This window comes from Sceloporus occidentalis, unplaced genomic scaffold (genome assembly GCF_023333645.1).
Source record: "Sceloporus occidentalis isolate IW3139 unplaced genomic scaffold, rSceOcc1.0.p SCAF_140, whole genome shotgun sequence".
Classification (NCBI taxonomy): Eukaryota; Metazoa; Chordata; class Lepidosauria; order Squamata; family Phrynosomatidae; genus Sceloporus; species Sceloporus occidentalis.
In genome coordinates, this window is record NW_028317120.1 from 2115733 (window position 1) to 2128530 (window position 12798).

Here is a 12798-nt window from a genome sequence, read left to right on the forward strand (position 1 = left end):
TTCCTCACTGCCTTCCTGTTTTAGTAGCTTAAATGCCTTTTTTGCCATTTATTACCCCCTTTACATTTTTATTTATTGCTTTTCTCTTGTTCCTGACTCTTTTATTCCCATACGGTATGTACCTTTCACAGTGAGAATTTCCCAATTTACAGTGTTAAGGGCGTCTCTTAGTTGATCAAACTTTGCCCTCCTAAAGTTCATAGTTCTTGTGGCTCCTCTAAGAGTTCCCTTATTGAAGGACAAGTTATAATGTATCATATTGTGATCACTATTTCCTAGGTGCCCCCTGACCTGCACATTAGTTACTCTGTCAGGTCTGTTGGTTAATATTAAGTCCAGTAGGGCGCCCCCTCTGGTCGGGTCCTGTACCATTTGGGACAGATAATTATCCTTACTTATAGTCAGAAACCGGTTTCCTTTATGAGATTCACAGGTCTCGGTTTCCCAGTTTATGTCGGGATAGTTAAAGTCCCCCATAATAACCACCTCATTGTGATTTGCTGCCTTGTTTATTTGCTTTAATAATTGATCTTCTGCTGCTTCCATTATATTTGGTGGCTTATAGCAAACCCCGATCAGTATTTTATTATTTTTCTTTCCATATATTTCTACCCATAATGACTCCACATTATCATTTCCCTCACATATATTCTCCCGCAGTGTGGCCTTTAGGCTGGACTTTACATAAAGGCAAACTCCTCCCCCTTTTCGTTTTTTCGATACTTCCTGAATAGACTATAACCCTGTATGTTAACCGCCCAGTCATAGCTATCATCCAACCATGTCTCTGTTATACCCACTATGTCATACTTTTCTTCAGACATTATTAACTCCGGTGCGTCAGTTTTATTGATCAGACTTCTGGCATTAGTAAGCATACAATTTAGAGGTGTATGGTTTTTTTCCCTATGAAGCCTATCCCTATTGACTATTCTAACCCCTCCCTCCGCTCCACCCCCAGGTACATTTATAAGCCCCAGCTTTCTATCTACACTATCTTCCCCTTCTATATTGTAGTTTCCCTCCCCCCTTTACCTAGTTTAAACACTCCTCCACCCTTCTGGCCATCTTCTCCCCGAGCACAGCTGCACCCTCCCCATTGAGGTGCAGCCCGTCCCTACCGTAGAGCCTGTATCCGACAGAGAAGTCGGCCCAGTTCCCCATGAACCCAAACCCCTCCTTCCTACACCAGCTTCTGAGCCACTTGTTTAGCTCCCTAATCTCCCGCTGCCTCTCTGGTGTGGCACGTGGTACAGGTAATATTTCACAAAATACTACCTTGGAGGTCCTTGCCTTAAGCTTGCTACCTAAGTCCCTGAAATCATTTTTAAGGACACTCCGCCTACCTCTCACTTTGTCATTGTTGCCAATGTGCACCATGACTGCTGGGTCTTCTCCAGCCCCCCCCAGTAATCTGTCAACCCGATCCGCGATGTGCCGAACTCGAGCGCCAGGCAGACAACACACTGTTCGGCGATCCCGGTCTTTGTGAAAGATCGCCCTGTCTGTCCCCCTAATAATTGAGTCCCCCACTACCAGCACCTGTCTGGCCTGCCCTGCGCTCCTCCTTCCCTCCTTACTGGAGCAGACACCCCTCTGGTGGTCAGAGGCAGTGACTTGCTGCAGTACTGCTAACTCTGAACTAACATCCCCCTCATCTGCCAACCGGGCAAACTTGTTGGGGTGTGCTAGATCAGGACTAGCCTCCCTGGCGCTTTTCCCCCTACCCCGCCTTCTAACTGTAACGCAGCTAGCTGCCTGACTGTCCTGTACCTCCATCCCGCTATCCTCCCCCACCTCTACCCCCGAGAGAGCTTGCTCAGTGAGCAGCAGACTCCTCTCCAAGTTGTCAATAGATCTCAGTGTTGCCAGTTGCTCCTCTAGACTCAGGATTTGTGCTTCCAAATGAGCAACCAACAGTGGGCCTCATTACATTCAAGTTAGTCGATGATAAGAGTTGCTGAACCTTGCTTCATCTGTCTGAAAGGTTCAGGGACTGGCTTTATGGGGCCAGTGGGCCAGTGGGCCAGCGTGGGGGGCATCCTGCCCTCCACCACAATCTCCTCGTACAGGTCGAGGAGGTCCGGGCCGATGAGGTCCCACAGCGTTGTGTACAACTCGGCTGGGAGACCGTCACTGCCCGGTGTCCTGCCCTTCCTAAAGGATTTGGCGGCAGAGTGCAGCTCCTCCAGCGTTAAGGGGGCGTCCATGGTTGCACGACCTGCGGGATCAATGGTGTTAGTGATACCTGACAGGAACCGTTCAGCAGCCTCCGGGTCTGTGTCTTTGGGGGAGTAGAGATCTCGGTAGTAGTCGACGACCACCTTCTGGACCGGAGCACTGCTGATTTTTTTGTATTTAAGTTTATTATACAAAACTGATTATGATAAAACAGACATCAACCTGTTTTAGCAGGAATACATAGATCGGTAATATTGGTACAATAAGACGATAAGCAGTACTGCGACGCAGCGCAGGGCAATACACGTTACAGTACGACTTCAGTTACAGAAAGCTCAGTAGAAGCAGTGTACAATTACATTCCCAGACATGGCACATATGGTTAGCACTTTAGTGGAACTTAACCTGGGGAAATGGGGGGGGGAAAGGGGGCCGAGGAGGATGGGGCTAGTCTTCAGCCTCTAGACTGTCCTTGAGAGAGTAGTCTCTCACCAGGCTGTGGATAAGCCTGCGGCAGTCACGGACTGTGACCTGCTCCCTCCTCAGCACCAGGCGGTTCCTGGCAAACCATAGAGCGTCCTTTACACAGCACATGAGACGCCAAGCATCCTCAATGGCGCTCTCCGTGTGTGTTCCTGGAAAAAGTCCGTAAAGTACCGAATGGTAGGACAGGTACTTTCTCTCGATAGAGTCCTTGAGGTCCAGCTCCAGGGCTCTGAACAAGGCCTGTGCAAACTGGCACTGCCAGAGCAAGTGAAGGGAAGTCTCCTCCTCCACAATGTACTGTGGGCAGTGTCAATATCTGCACAGCCCCCTGGCATGCATAAATGTCCTTAGGGGGAGGCCTCCCTGAATGGCCATCCATGCAATGTCTTTATGCCTGTTGGTTAGCCTGCTCGACGGCACGTTAGCCCAGACAGTCCTGGCTGTGGTGTCGGGGAGCCCTGGGATGTTCTCGATAGTGTCTTTGGCTCTGATGAGCTTGTGGATCACACGGGGTAACCACAAATCTGGTTTAACTCCCTCCAGTTGGTGCTCCCTTACAAATTTGCCCACGTCCGAGTAGAACCAGGGCATGGTCCAATTGTAAGGGACGGAGCTGTCCCACTTTTCCCACTTGAGCTGCCTCCACAGGGGCAGCAGGAAGAAGCGAGACCGGGGTGGACGATCTGCCCGATGACTTTCTTCAACCTGGTGGCTAGTACCTTGGCGAGGATCTTGTAGTCCACGTTCAGGAGAGAGATGGGCCGCCAATTTTTCAGGTCGCATCTCTCCCCCTTCCGCTTATACAGGATCGTGATCATTCCCTCTCTCAGAGTGGGGGGCATCCTGCCCTCCACCACCATCTCCTCGTACAGGTCGAGGAGGTCCGGGCCGATGAGGTCCCACAGCGTTGTGTACAACTCGGCTGGGAGACCATCACTGCCCGGTGTCCTGCCCTTCCTGAAGGATTTGGCGGCAGAGTGCAGCTCCTCCAGCGTCAAGGGGGCGTCCATGGCTGCACGACCTGCGGGATCAATGGTGTTAGTGATACCTGACAGGAACCGTTCAGCAGCCTCCGGGTCTGTGTCTTTGGGGGAGTAGAGATCTCGGTAGTAGTCGACGACCACTTTCTGGACCTCCTCCTTCCCCTGTCGTACCACGCCTTCGCTGTCTCTCATTTCCGTCAGAGGCGTGTGGGGGGAGTGGAGCTTCCTGAAAAAGAAAAAGTTACATTTCTCACCCTTCTCCAGGTTTTCCACCTTGGAACGGAAGAGGATTTGCTTGGATTCCTCCTCAAAGTGCCTTTTCAGGCCCTCCTTGGTCTCCTCCAGCTCCTCGTCCACGTCCCATCCGCACTGTTGGAGGTCCAACAGGGACTGCAGCTTGCGTTGCAGCCGTCTGAATTTCCTCTTCCTCTCACACGCCTGGAGTCTTCCTTTAGCCTGAAAGAAAGAGCGCAGCTTTACTTTAGTAAACTCCCACCACTGGGCTACAGTGGGGAACAGATACTTGGTACTGACACAATCAGAGTATACATTACACAGCTCATCCTAATTTCCTGCCTCTCTAACAGGACACAGTTCAGCTTCCAGGAGAACGGACCAAAGCACTGCTGATGCTCTACAGCTTGAGAGGTGACTACAAAGTCTACCCAAGAACGCACAGAGCTATCCAGCCAACTCCAAGACATGAGGCTTATCAGTGTGGATGTCTGTGCGCATCTTGAATAACTTAGGGTGAGGACACAATGCTGCCCTCTGTTGGTTTTACATTGAGTAGCATAATAACTTTGGATTTCAAGCATATGGAACAATGCTACTTAATGTATAACCAACAGAGAGCAGCATTCTGTCCGAAGATATATTAGCCATATGTGGCAGTGTGCTTATTTGCATTTATTCAAAAAAAATATATTCCCATGATCCTTCCATCTAACAGTTTAATACAAAAAAAAACCCAAAATAAATAGGAAAAAAAGAGTTTGCAAGTTCGACAGAGTGCGGACATTTAACTGTTGCAGCGGGGAGACCAGCGGATCATGGGAATATATTTTATTTAAATAAGTAATTAATGAAAATGAACACACTACCACATATGGATAATATATCATTGGACAGAATGCTGCCCTCTGTTGGTTTTACATTGAGTAGCATAATAACTTTGGATTTCAAGCATATGGAACAATGGTACTTAATGTATAACCAACAGAGGGCAGCATTCTGTCCGAAGATATATTAGCCATATGTGGCAGTGTGCTCATTTGCATTTATTCAAATAAAATATATTCCCATGATCCTTCCGTCTAACAGTTTAATACAAAAAAACCCCAAAATAAATAGAAAAAAAGAGTTTGCAAGTTCGACAGAGTGCGGACATTTAACCCCTTCAATCCCAGGGGTTTTTGGTATCTCAAAGCCCAGAGCAATTTTGCCATTTTTGGGGTATGTCGGTTAAGCGATGATTCTCTTTTCCTGTGAATAGTGTACCCATATAAACTATATATTGTTTTTTCAAGGAGAGATAGAGCTTTCGTTTGATACCATAGTTGGATGATTAGCTGAAAATTTAGAATGAGAAATTTAGTAAAAACAAGCGAAGATTAGAAAATGAAACTAATTTTTTTTTACATTTTCCCTCTGAATCCTCACAAAATTAGGTAAAGTGATGGAAAATCCCCTCCAAGTTTATCAATTCAGGTGTCCTGATTTCAGAAATACCTAATTTATATAGATTTTCCAGACTTTCCCAGCACCAGGGAGCATACTATAAGGTGTACAATTTTGTATAATTTTTATGCCTATGGCTTAACGGGTTTGTGAACGGGGGCAGGAGGGTTATACTGGCTAGATGTTATGCTAGGGCAATGGGAAGTAAGGTTTTTTATTCTTTTTTTATTATCTTTTTTTATATATTTTTTTTTAGTTTTAATTTAATTTTTTTAATTTTTTTTTATTTTTTATATATTATTTTTACACAATTTTAGGGGTCTTAAAGTGGGCCAGTGGGCAAATTTACTAAGACCCTCAGGCACAGCCACTCTATGGCCAGTGGGCCTCATTACATTCAAGTTAGTCGATGATAAGAGTTGCTGAACCTTGCTTCATCTGTCTGAAAGGTTAAGCGACTGGCTTTATGGGGCCAGTGGGCCAGTGGGAAATCTGAAGAATCTGGAAAGGGGAGGATAAGCTGAAGGGCGAAATGATGGATCTTCAGCATGGAAGCCTTTTCCTTAAGACCCCCAAAATTGTGGCAGATAAAGATTATTCTTAACATAAACGCTTCCCCCTCCACACGCAATCACTAAAAACACAGCTAACACTTTCACACCCGTAAGGAACACAGGGCCGTCAGGTGTGCCAATATTAACACAAAGGTTTGTTTGTTAAATAAGGATTTTGTTGCCAGCGGTTTAATTACGCAATCTGATTTTTTTATTTTTTTTTGAAGCCCGAGGTGGTGCTCCTTTAGGTGCTGCATTCTGTGCTCCGAAGAGGCAGCAGAAGCCCTATACGAAACTGGGTCCCCACAAGGGGAACCCAGACAAATTCCTTCCCCCCCCATGGGAGGGTCGGATCTTGGGACTCTCCCCGAAGGGTGAGACCCCATTGCCATGGGGCACTCCCATCAGGAAGTAGCCCCCTTAGGCTTCACCACCAAAAGGCAGTGTCCGAAAATCAAAGTGCCAAATCAAAAAAACAAATCGTGAACGTGGCCTCGCATAAAGGTTTGGTGACCGTGAAATCCAAATCAAATAATTAATTGGCACACGTGCTTCCACACATTGTGATGTATAAATAATAAAAATAATTTAAGGGCAGGCCATGACTGACCCAGCCGGATTCAAAAATAAATTCCTCTCCATGCCCTAATGGTGCGATGGAGGGAGTGCAGGATCCGCCTGTGCAGAAATGTGCATTTACCGTGTGCAGCGGCGTGCAAGACTGCACACGGTAACTCCGACGTTACGTCAGGGCAATTTAAGCACCTCGGGCTCCATGCTTTCCCGAACCCTAAGGCCAGAGGATCAGCATAGTCCCCCCCTTCCCAAAGAGGAACTACACTTGATCTTAGCCAAAAGGCCGAGAAGCGATTACGCAATCTGATTGGGGCCGTCTGACACCATCAGGCAAGTTTTAATCTAGAAAAGGGAAGGTTTGGAAATCTGGGCCAGTGGGCCAGATCATATCCTTTGTAACCTAAGGTGAGGAAAATAACATGAGAGCCTCATCTCAGACCATTTTAAACAGCACTAAACTTGCATATCAGACTGGTTCCACCACCCAAAGCCAGAAATAGAGGGTATTGAAGTAACCACCTCAATCGGAACATACCAGCTTGGGGGAAGAACCAAATTTTTTAATATGCTTGATATCCCCCTAGTTGTTGTGAGCAGGGACGCCTGTCTGTATATTGAAAATAACTCATGGCGATAAAACCAACATGGGAGCCTCATCTCAGACCAAGAACAGACAGTGCCTGCCCTATGAAATGATAGGAGGAGCAACAGCATTTTTAAACCGTTACAGAGAAGATCTCATCATTACCATATCAGACAGATTCCCCCCATCAAGGCAGTCCAGTCCCAAAATGCATGGCAAGGCTCCACTTTATGAGGAATAAAAAAACGGCAAACATTTCATGCTTTCATAGGCATCACCGTATTGTTAGTTTAATAAGACTTTAAAACAGCCCAATATTGTGAAATTGTGTCTGCATGTGTGAAAGGTTCCAATGATCAGGCAAGAGCTGGGTGGGATTCATTAAACACACCTTAACCTGGAGGAGCGCTGCCTGTGGCCGGGCCATTGCCCTGCGGTATTTTGGGTGTAGTTTGGTTTTTGTTCAGACTGAATTAATCTTTTGCATTTATGAAAGATTTCTGTGGGGCGGAACAGCTGCAACCCGGTCTTTCCACACGCATAGAGCTTCCCAGCTCATGTTGGAAAACTTTTAGATGAAAAAATGCAAATGAGCACACTTTGCATATGGCTAATATATCTTCAGACAGAATGCTGCCCTCTATTGGTAAGATACATTGACTAGGATTGTTCCATGTGCTTGAAATCCAAAGTTATTATGCTACTCAATATATCTTACCAATAGAGGGCAGCATTCTGCCTGAAGATATATTAGCCATATGTGGCAGTGTGCTCTTTTGCATTTATTCAAATATATAAATATTCCCACGATCCTTTTGTAGCATAATATTCTGCCCGAGAATATATTAGCCATATATGGTAGTGTGCACATTGGTGTGACCAATAGAGTTGCTGATACGGACATTTAAACTCCTGGCGCCAGAGCTGCTGAGTTACGCGTTAACCCTGTATTAACCCCTTAACCGGAAAAAAACGAAGAAAAAATGAACACGAAGAATGTCCACGAATATTCGCCCGAAGAGAAGACAGGAACGGGCGAGTATTCGCGTAATACGAAGATTATTTTTTTTGCCGAAGACGAAGAGGCCCCTGGTGCCCAAGACTAGTTAATATGTTACGGATAGTCCCTTGATAAAATCTACATAAAAATAACATAAAAAACATATGATTCCCAAGTTTCATAGAATGTTTTCTATAAAGGCCAAAGGTGGGCAAGGAATAGTCTAGGGGGCTCTTGCTTCCCCTTGCCCTCCTGTAGCGACACCTATGTTGTAAATATACGTTACCAAAAGGAATCAATATATCAATATAAATATCTACAGTGCATCATGTTTCAGAAAAAAATACAGAGCTTATTATGAAAGAATTGTAATATAAGAAATACACAAAGTTCATTATGTTATAATAAATCCACCTAGCACATTTTCTTATCACACAAACACACATCACATTATTCCACTTCCTGTTCTTTTTTTCTTATTCTTCTTATCTTTTATTTATTAAGAGCTAACAAATTACTCAGCACTTAACAATTTAAATGAGTCAGTTAACACGTACATAACAAATATACATGAATACATCTAGATACATTAGGAGTTCAGAATACTGCCCATGAGATTGTCATCTAGGCTTATTTACTGGTAGAAATGGTGGGCTTTTGAGGGCCCCGCTTGTGTGCTTTCACTCACGTTATGATGTAACAGTTATACACAGGGCATTATGTCATAAAATATCTATTATTATATCACACTGTGTTTTAATAAATACAAACATATATTTTATAATCAATATGCACAGCAAATTATGGTTTAATACATGTACTTAATAATAATAATAAATGCACTATTTGAGAATTATCACACATGATATAAATTATATAAATAAATAAATATCATAAACACATTATCATAAATATAAACAACACATTAAGATAAATATACATACACATCACATAATGTTATAATAAATATAGATATCAGATTACTATACACAGCGTATTAAGTTATAATACATATACAGAGGATTTTGTCTTACAACATATATTCATATAACATTGTGACAGAATGAGCAGCCATACAGGGCCCCAACGTAGTCAGAGATGGCTCCAGCCTGGCTGCCAAACAGGCAGGAACTCCATTGTTAAACTAATCCCATAACAGGATGGCTACCAGGGGGAGATTCAGTAGCCAAAGGGGATTAAAGGTTGGGTTGTCTACCTGTTTATCAATGTTGATTTATGTTAATGAAGTTCTGTGGCTATATCAGTCTATGTTTTACATCAATAAACTGTTCATTGCTGCTGTACTCAGTTCAAGGTAGTTGTGTCTACTTATTGGGTACACATAGCAGGGTTCCAAGGTGCGCATGCTGGCTGGTGCTGGAAGCGATTCCGGGGACAACAGGAGGATACTGGGTGATCTCTGGGAGTTACTACAGCTCTCTTGGTGAATCCGTTACAAACATATATAAACATACCCAGCTCATTATGATACAATACATTTACACACTATATTATGATATAATAAATCCTGTACACACATCATATTATGCTATTTTAAATATATTCAATGCATTATGTTATCATAATATACAAGGCACGTTTTTTTTAATACAAATACACAGCATAGTATGATATAATTATTATGCACAGCTCGGGATGTCATAACAATCTATGTATCAAAAATATCAAAGTATGTTATAATAAATATTCACAGCACAGTATGTTAAAATTAATATGAACCGCATATTATGTCATAAAAATATACAAAGCACATTATGCTATATTAACTATGCACAGCCCATTATGTTATAAAAATATACATATATCACATGTGATAATTAATATAGACAGCTCTTCATAACATAATATACAAACCACATTATCTTTGTTACAAATATACAAATTACATCATGTGATAGTGAATATACTTATCAAATTATGAATTAATTAATATACAGAGAGCATTTTAATAAAAATACACAGCAGATGATGAAAACAATACATATTGCATTATTTTGTAATAAATATATAAAGTGCATTATGATACTATATTATGATAAATATACATAATCACATTATCATATAATATACATGCACATCAGATTAAGATATAGTACACATACACATCACATTATGTTATTATATATATATATATATATATATATATATATATATATATATATATATATAACCTTATTTTATAATACATATACAGAGTGTATTAGGTTGTAATTATTTTATGGTACATTTATATACCACACCATGCTATAAAAAAGTATGTACATTTCAGTTTATTTTATAATAAATATACAAAGCGCATTCTGTTATATTAATTATACACAGAACATTATGTTACAAAAATATACATATTATAATATGTATACTGCATAATAGTAAATATACACAGCAGTGTATAATAACTATACACAGCACATTATGTGATAAAAATATACATATTATAATATGTATACTGCATAATAGTAAATATACACAGCAGTATATAATAAATATACACAGCACATTACGTGATAAAAATATACATATTATAATATGTATACTGCATAATAGTAAATATACACAGCAGTGTATAATAAATATACACAGCACATTATGTGATAAAAATATACATATTATAATTATGTGACAAACCCTATAGCATGAGGGCCATACATGTCACTTTTAGGGGTCCTAAGCACAGTCCTCCAGGGCAATCAGAGTCAGGAACACCAGCTTTGAACAAAACAGCACTTTATTTTAACCGCTTAAACCCCAAAAACCAAATCATAAAAAGAAAACCTAGCTCCCAATTGGAGCCGTCTCTAACTGAACTATGCTGGCCCAGACTGACCGGCCTAATCACCCACTACCTCAACCTCCCCGCCAGACCCAGCTACGCCAGGCTCTGGAAAACCTCCCCCAGACAGCACACAAAGGGTCCAGGCAGGTACTGCCTCACTTGGCTCAGGGATGGTCTTCTTGTTCAGGGCCTCTCCTTGCCCCTGGGAGTGCAGGGAGCTTCCTCTTCCCCAACAGACTCTGAGTATCAGGCTCCAGGGGTTTTTAATGCCCAGCACCTGTGTCTGATGCCGGGCTCATAGAAATCCCCTACTGGATCCTGTAGACTTCTAGCCTCCTGGAAAAGCCGGCATGGATATTCCACAGAATGGGGAAATGGAGCATTGGCCCACCCTACTCTCCAATTGCTCCACCCCAGGGACCCATATGTATAATCTGCATAGCAGCTGTACTCAGATGCCATGCTAATCATCTCCCTGGGGTTCACAATCTCACAATATGTATACCGCATAATAGTAAATATACACAGCAGTGTATAATAAATATACACAGCACATTATGTGACAAAAATATACATATTATAATATGTATACTGCATAATAGTAAATATACACAGCAGTATATAATAAATATACACAGCACATTATGTTATAAAAAAATTCTACACACCATATCATGTAAAGTTATAAATTGACACATCACATTATGAAATAATAAATATACTCAGAGCCTAATGTTATAATAAAGATACACACCATATTATGTTTAAAAAAATACACATCACATTATGTGATAATAAATATACACATCATGTTATGATTTCATGAATTAACAAAACATAGCTCATTATGATATAATAAATACAGATATCACGAGTAATCAAGATGTAATGAATATACATACAGCATTATATTACCTCATAACCAATCTACATATCACAGTGTGTTATAATAGATATTAATAGCCTATTATGTGACAAAAAGATATATATATAACATTCTAACAGGAGATTATGTCACAAAAAATCAACATATAGTATGTAATAAATATATACATTTATAAATACAGAGCACATTATGTCACAAGAAATCTACATCTCACATTATCTTATAAAACAATTCACAGCACGTTGTTATCATAAATATTTAACATATACAGCACAGTACATTTAAAAAAACCTAAAAAAATATAAATTTCCTGTGATATTACACACAAGGCATTATTTTTAATGTACACATCACACTATGATAGAATATACATAGAAACCACATGTTGTCATCATAGATGTACATGGCTCATTATGACATCATAAAGATACACAAAGAGTTATAATACCAAACCATACATATTACATTATGCCATAGGGAATTTACACAATATGTTAAATGCAATTTAACATTATCATAAAAAGATTTATGATAATTTAACATTAACACATTATCATAAATACACACATCACATACGATAAAAATACATAGAAATCACATAATGTTATTATATATATATATATATCACATTAATGTTATGATAAAAATACGGCGCATATAAAGTTATAATAAATATACACACACATATATATATATACATATATTTTACAACATACATATACATCAAATATTATATTTTAATAAACATATACAGCACATTATGTCATAATACATATACACTATATATTATGATACAATAAATATACATATTGTATTATAATATCACAAATATATGCAACTCGTTATGTTATTGTAATATAAAAAGCACATTTTTTTATAATAAAAATACACAGCACATAATGTTATTATAAATATACACATTATCATATAATTATTAGGTACAGTACATTATGCCATAAAAATCTGTGTAATAAAAATATCAAAGTATCTTATAATAAATATTCACAGCACAGAATGTTATAATGAATATAAACAGCATATTATGTCACAAATATACACAGCACATTATGTT

General features: G+C 40.3%; 1 pseudogene; it reads right to left on the reverse strand.

The window, feature by feature from the left end:
- Positions 1 to 6574: 6574 nt before the first annotated feature.
- Positions 6575 to 6755, reverse strand: LOC149281038 (U2 spliceosomal RNA; annotated as a pseudogene).
- Between the last annotated feature and the right edge of the window lie 6043 nt (positions 6756 to 12798).